The 7,228-nt window shown below is 36.0% G+C and overlaps 2 non-coding genes across 2 annotated transcripts; both read left to right on the forward strand.

Annotated features, from left to right (window-relative positions):
* The first annotated feature begins 702 nt into the window (after window positions 1-702).
* Window positions 703-776, forward strand: TRNAP-UGG (transfer RNA proline (anticodon UGG)). Its single transcript has one exon. It is a non-coding gene; the product is annotated as a tRNA-Pro (tRNA).
* A 165-nt stretch (window positions 777-941) lies between these two features.
* Window positions 942-1,015, forward strand: TRNAW-CCA (transfer RNA tryptophan (anticodon CCA)). Its single transcript has one exon. It is a non-coding gene; the product is annotated as a tRNA-Trp (tRNA).
* The last annotated feature ends 6,213 nt before the right edge of the window (window positions 1,016-7,228 follow it).

Raw genomic sequence — 7,228 nt, forward strand, 5'->3', positions numbered from 1 at the left:
GTATGCTCTTGAACAGCCTGTCCTAGACCCACATTTCTATTTCTGTTCTCCCTCTATTAATTCTATGCTGAGCCCGAGTTTCGCTGAGGTTTAATCCACTTTTCTTTCTCTTTCCTTCCTAAACAACTTAAAAAAAAAATTCAAAAGGGTGGATTAGTCACAGAGAATTTGTTGTATCTCTAATCTTCTTCACCCCTTCCCATGTCAATAACTAGAATGAAAAAAAGGGGAATGTCAACGCATCTGGGAATAAACGATTGATCTCTATCAATAGACCTGCTAAAGACCCGAACCATAGCGTAGTTAGCACAGGTGCCACGGAGAGATATGTTTTTATATCTCGCATTGAAAATCCTCCTTCTTTATTGGAATACATATATGATCAGATGTATCTGTAGCTAAAGATCACTTGTATTTGTACACGAAATCCCTAATCCCGAACTAAAATGAAAATGAATATGTACAATAATCCGGTGGATTAGATCTACTTGTCCCTAAAACAGAAAAAGATGACCCTTTCTTACTGAGCATTACCGATAAATATTCATTTTTTTATACGTTAGGTTTCATATGTATATAATTCTTTGATTATATGAAATCAAAAAGAAGAAATGGCAAGAGAAATTGTCTCTAGATATTAGGAAATAACGATGTGGAAAACAAGACAAGGATTCCCTACAATGAAACTGTACAACAATTGAAAGGGATGTAGCGCAGCTTGGTAGCGCGTTTGTTTTGGGTACAAAATGTCACGGGTTCAAATCCTGTCATCCCTACCTATTACTTCTCCTATGGGCAGTAACGAGGGATCAGTTGAGATCGATTCAAATTGGACTGGACTGGACATAATTTTGCATTTTATGATACTACATGCATGCAAGGTGTATTGGGGGTACAAAAAGAATCCCTTTCTTTACAGTTGTATCTCCTGTCATAAGAAAGCGCTCTTAGTTCAGTTCGGTAGAACGTGGGTCTCCAAAACCCGATGTCGTAGGTTCAAATCCTACAGAGCGTGATTCTGTTTTTGTAATGTTGAATCACAATAAAATAACTTTACTAACTTGAACTGCAACCTGAATTTGACCTCCTGCAGCTTAAGAAGGAGGTCAATCAAAAAAGAGATGTTACTCAATCAAAGGTCCAACTGATCTCCGCGTCTGTATTGTAAATATGCAGTTACGAATAATCCGGCCAAAGTAATAGGAATTAGACCTAAGACGATTCCAAATAGAAAAACTTCAATCATTTCAATTTGTTGGAAAGGGTAAAAATAGAGGTAATATCTATCCCTAAATATTACTCCGAATCACCCATGAATCTCAATGATCAAGAATTGGTAATTAACGCGGGAAGGAACTATCGAATACCTGAAATCTCACAGAACTATTTATTTTGATGAATTATTCATTCAATTAATTTCAAATAAGTCGTATCTTGCTCAGACCAATCAATAGAGCTGGGGTTATAGTTGAAGCAGCTAGTAGAAAACCGAAATAACTAGTTATAGTGGGCATGAAGGAGCTAAATGAGATACGTTCTTTTTTTTTTACATATGTTTATAAAGCACTTACCTAAGTTTCAATTTTTGCGAGATGTGATGATCAGAAAAAATACCAATTGACAGAATCAGTTCCAATTGAAAGTTCTTGATTCATCAGTCATTATAGACGGCACTGACAAAGATAGAGTAGCAGAGGTAGAAAAAAAAAAAAAGATTGATTTATCATCTGTGACATCTACCAATGTCGGGATTTCAAATCAACAGATTCATTGAGCAACTCGTGAGTAAAGTAATAGTCAGAAGAACTGTGTCGTGTAACTTCATTCAAAAATGAAATTATCTTTGAATAACTATAGAATAAAAGAATTGGATTTCAAAAGAATTTCCATTTTGACCATTTATTTCTTTTCTTTTTCAATTTATCAATTCCTATTATCCTTTTAGGTTCCACAGTCTGTCTTTCCATATCATGGAGTTCCATCCTTGTAGCTAGGTCAAGAAGGAACCTTTGGATCTAATCCAGTAATGGTTGCATCACGAATATTGATTGTTCAAACTATTTATTGTTTCTTCTCTTTCTTTCATCGAATACTATCTACTACTGTAGAACCAACCAATTACTTGAAATGAAAGGATTAGAAAAAAAGAAAAATATCTTTTCTACAACCATGAGAGGGGATTTCTATATTTTGCATCTAATTGAATTGTGTGGAATATGATAATCTCGTTCATTAATTATTAGAACTAGAACCCGTTGACTCAAACTTTACTAAGAACTTCAGTTTCTAGTCCAAAGCCAATACTTGAAACCCTATACTACAGAAATTTGATCAATTTTTGATTGAATGACACGCGGTTCCGCATAGACAAGTAACAAGAAAGGAAAAGGGGAATTATGTACCATTTCTTTTCGATACTGATTGAAACTGCGTTGCTGTGTCAGAGGAAGGATAGCTATACTGATTCGGTATACTCTAAATACACCTTCGGTACAATATTGACGATCTCACAAAGATGAAATATCAGTAGTTTTCCATTTACTGATCCCATCTTTCAAGGAATCGATCCCCCTTTGACTGTACAAGAATATGTGGAGCTCAGCATGTCTGGAAGCACGGGAGAACGTTCTTTTGCTGATATTATCACCAGTATTCGATACTGGGTTATTCATAGTATTACTATACCTTCCCTATTCATTGCGGGTTGGTTATTCGTCAGCACGGGTTTAGCTTATGATGTGTTTGGAAGCCCTCGGCCAAACGAGTATTTCACAGAGAGCCGACAGGGGATTCCATTAATAACTGGCCGTTTTGACCCTTTGGAACAACTCGATGAATTTAGTAGATCCTTTTAGGAGGCCTCAATGACCATAGATCGAACCTATCCAATTTTTACAGTGCGCTGGTTGGCCGTTCACGGACTGGCTGTACCTACCGTTTCTTTTTTGGGGTCAATATCAGCAATGCAGTTCATCCAACGATAAACCTAATCTGAATTATAGAGCTACGACACAATCAAACCCGAACGAACAAAATGTTGAATTGAATCGTACCAGCCTCTACTGGGGGTTATTACTCATTTTGTACTTGCTGTTTTATTTTCCAATTATTTCTTCAATTGAGAGAAAGAAAGAGAATAGTAGGAATTCTCTTATCCCATTCGGAAGGATATCATCCTCATAATTATCCATGACTGTTTATGTCTCTAGCATGACCACTTGATGAAATGTGGAGGGAAGCGGGGTAAATGGCCGATACTACTGGAAGGATTCCTCTTTGGCTGATAGGTACTGTAACTGGTATTCCTGTGATTGGTTCAATAGGTATTTTCTTTTACGGTTCATACTCCGGATTGGGCTCATCCCTATAGTGATCGGATGAGAACCGGATTGTGGACATGAAAAAGTAAGAACTCAACAGGACCTTACCCCTCGAATCAGACAAAACAAAGAGGGGTAAGGTCCTGTTGAGTTCTTACTCTTCCAGCGAGACTTTGATCCATTTCATAACATAAAGGTTGGAAATTCATTCAGTCAACATAAGAAGAATATTTGATTCGTAGAAATGACAAAACGGATCCTTTGCTTCGATCCGATGTTTAAAACCACCCCATTCCTTTGTTTCTAATGATGTTTTTGAAGAATTTAATCCCTTGATTGTCATAGTATCTGTTCCTCTATAGTATGGACGGACTCTTCCGAAGCAAGAAGAAAGAAGGAATCAATCGATTTTATGGATGACACAATATGGATTTCTACAGATGAGACATTCTTCAAATCAATTCCAATTAGTATGGAAATGAACCTTACTCCATAAATAAAATTTCAAGCAAAAGACACTTAATTTAATGCCCGAGTGTGGTGAAAAAAAAAAAGTGAAAATCTTGGATTTTTGCACATATCCAAATCCTTATTGATTATCTCATCACAGCGAAAATTTGCTTTTTTTTTTTTTATAAGTTCATTGAAGAAGTTCTATTTGCTCAATGAGTGATTCCCCCCGCCCCCCCCTTTTTTTTTGTTTGTCCACTACTGCTTATGAATCTAAAGAAAGAGGTTATAATAGTCCTGGAAAAGAAAATCGTAATCTTTAACGAACAGGATCAAGAATCATTATTATTTCCACACAGGAAAAGGGTGAAAAATTCCTTTTCTTGTGTGGAAGATTAGTAAGACGAGCAATCCCTCCTAGAATCATTTGTTACTTTCATTTATTCCTTGCCATTTATTTTCTTCCTTGCCTATTATCTAATAGAATTCGATTCTATTAGGTACAATAGAATCAAAAACTATTGATGCATTACATGGCATTTATAATCTGGGATTAAGAGGCCTGGCATAGTCACACCACTCCAATTTTTTTTTTGAAAAAAAAAAAAATGTCAAGTAGCCTTCTTCAGAATATACATATTATTACTAGGAACGGGGCACAAACAATTCCTGACATCTCGCCGAAAAACAGTATAAAGAAAAAAGCTTTTCATTATTTTTTTGATCATACATAATTGCATCGATCAACAATAGTTCGTCTCTTTTTACCAATTTGATGGATCCATGTATCTAGAAATTCATTTCGGACAATTGAACCTTCTCAAACTGTTTCTTTTTAAGAACCAAAAAGATTTGTGCCAGAATAACAGATACCAAAAAGAACAACAACCCTTGGACACGTAATGGATCTTGAAGTACTATTTCTGCATCTCCCTGACCAAATCCACCCACATTAGGATTACTCGTTAATGGTTGATCAAGCTTGATAGATTCACCCTCTGAAACAAGAAGTTCCGGTCCTGGAGGTATAATATCAATTACTTGGTGTCCATCCGATGCATCAGCTATGGTTATTTCATACCCCCCTTTTTCTTTACGTACTATTCTGCTTACTATACCCGCTCCTGTAGCATTATAGACTGTATTGTTACTCTTACCCCCATCGGGATAAATCTGGCCCCTTCCCCTGTTCCCACCTACGTATATAGGATATTTTAAGAAGTTAACGTCTTTCTTAGTAGCAGGGTCCGGAGAAAGAATGGGAAAGACGATTTCACTATATTTCTGACCAGGAACAGGACCTATCACAAGAATATTTTTTTTAGTGGGGCGATAACTCTGAAAAGACAGAGTGCCTATCTTTTCTTTCATCTCGGGAGAAATACGATCGGGGGGAGCTAATTCGAATCCATCGGGTAAAATAAGAACAGCCCCCACATTCAAAGACCCCTTTTTACCATTAGCAAGAACTTGTTTCAGTTGCATATCATAAGGGATTCTAACAACTGCTTCAAATACAGTATCAGGAAGCACAGCTTGTGGAACCTCAATATCCACGGGTTTATTAGCTAAATGGCAATTGGCACATACAATACGCCCAGTTGCTTCTCGTGGATTTTCATAACCCTGCTGCGCAAAAATAGGATATGCATTTGAAATAGATGTCCTAGTTATTACATATATCATGATCGATACGGAAATGAATCGAGTCATTTGTTCCTTTACCCAAGAAAAGGTATTTCTATTTTGCATGGTCCAATCATTGATCCCGGAAATTTCTACAATAAATTAGGTAGGTAGCTAATATAGTTAGTATAGTATAGTTCCCTATCCACGATTCTGATATTGTACTGGAATAATTGTACTGGAATATAGGAGGAATCGAATTCCCTGGACGGGTAAAAGTATAAAGAGTGGGATTATTTGATTGATATCAGCGGATCAAATGAGTTCTTCATTCATTCATTGAATGATAAATGACTACAAGTGAAGGAGATACACGATTTAAATAATGGAAGATCCAATATTTCAAAATTGTATCTAGAATGACTGGAAAGGTAGAAACAAGACCAGATATAATTTGATCGTTATGGGAAAATCCAAAATCTTTGTAGATCGAGCCAATCATTAGTTCCCAACCATAAGGCGAGTGGAATCCGATACATAAATCAGTTAATAAAAGAATAGAAAAAGCTTTTATTGTGTCACTTAAGTTATAGAGGAATTCCTGAACCCAAGAATTCAAAATGAGAAGTTCTTCATTACCCAGAATAGAATAACCGCTTAGAATAGCGAAACAGATTATATTTGCCGAGAAATCCAAAATGATATGGATATGATCTTCATTGTGCATTTTGATCAATTGTATCGTTTCTTTGTGGATTCCTATACGAAACTTTTGTATCTGTGTCTCCTGGTAGTCCTTTATCATTTCGTCCAACAGGAATAGTTCTTCTAATTCTATGAATCTTTCTAGAACGTTATTTTCTTGAATATCATTCAAAAAAGTTTCGGATTGCCTGGTATTCCACCAATGAGTAACCCAAGGTTCCAGACTTTTATTAAATGAGAGAGAGATCCACCAGGGCAAAAAGACTATAGATGCAAGATATGGGAGGGGAGTCAATGCTTTTTTCTTTTTTGGCACTTTTTTTTTTTCATTGTTTAGTCCTTGGATCTGGAAAGAATATAGAAATAGAATCAAATAAAAATGAAATGAAAAAATAAGGGCCCATTTCAAATGAAAGAAATAATCAAATATTGTTTCCAGATATCCCATGGTCAAATTCGAACCAATTGCATCTTCATTTGTTCCTTTCGATGAATGCAACCACTTGAAGTAATGAATATTATTCGGATTTTGAGACAAAAAAACTCCCCCTCGATCAATCAATTATTTCGAAATGTTTGGCTGGCTACCCACAGCCCAGGAATAATTGAAGGGATATTTTTGAAGAATATTGATGATGAAATCCGAAAGGAGTGGCAAAAGGAGAGAGAAATTGGATGGTTATGAAAGATCCAATCGTTTGGCCATCAAGGAGCAAAAGAGAGGATAAGATAAAAAGAAAGATCGATTGACAAATGACAAAAGGGAGATAATTTATGAGAGATGATCCATCTGTATCTAACGTATCAATTCAAAATATTGGGCCTAAAAAGATGAATTCTGTACTGTATTCCGAAATGTTCTGATATGTGTGATGAATACATACTTATTGGACTTCTTACTAATATGAAAGAATTGAGTTGAGTTCCATATGCATAAAAATAGTTTTGGTGGACAAAACTTGCTTCTTATTATGGTTGTTCCATATATGCCTGCTTGCTTGCTTTATTCTATAGGCCACAGTACAGCGGCATTACCAACAGAACGGGTGAAATAGAATCTAACATGATTTGCTCGAATGAACGTTCCGAAGAAACTTCGCTTATATTAAAAGTAAAAGGGGATTCCT

This window comes from Tasmannia lanceolata, unplaced genomic scaffold, assembly GCF_043159265.1.
Source record: "Tasmannia lanceolata isolate RefF3 unplaced genomic scaffold, GAP_Taslan_0.1 ptg000780l, whole genome shotgun sequence".
NCBI lineage: Eukaryota > Viridiplantae > Streptophyta > Magnoliopsida > Canellales > Winteraceae > Tasmannia > Tasmannia lanceolata.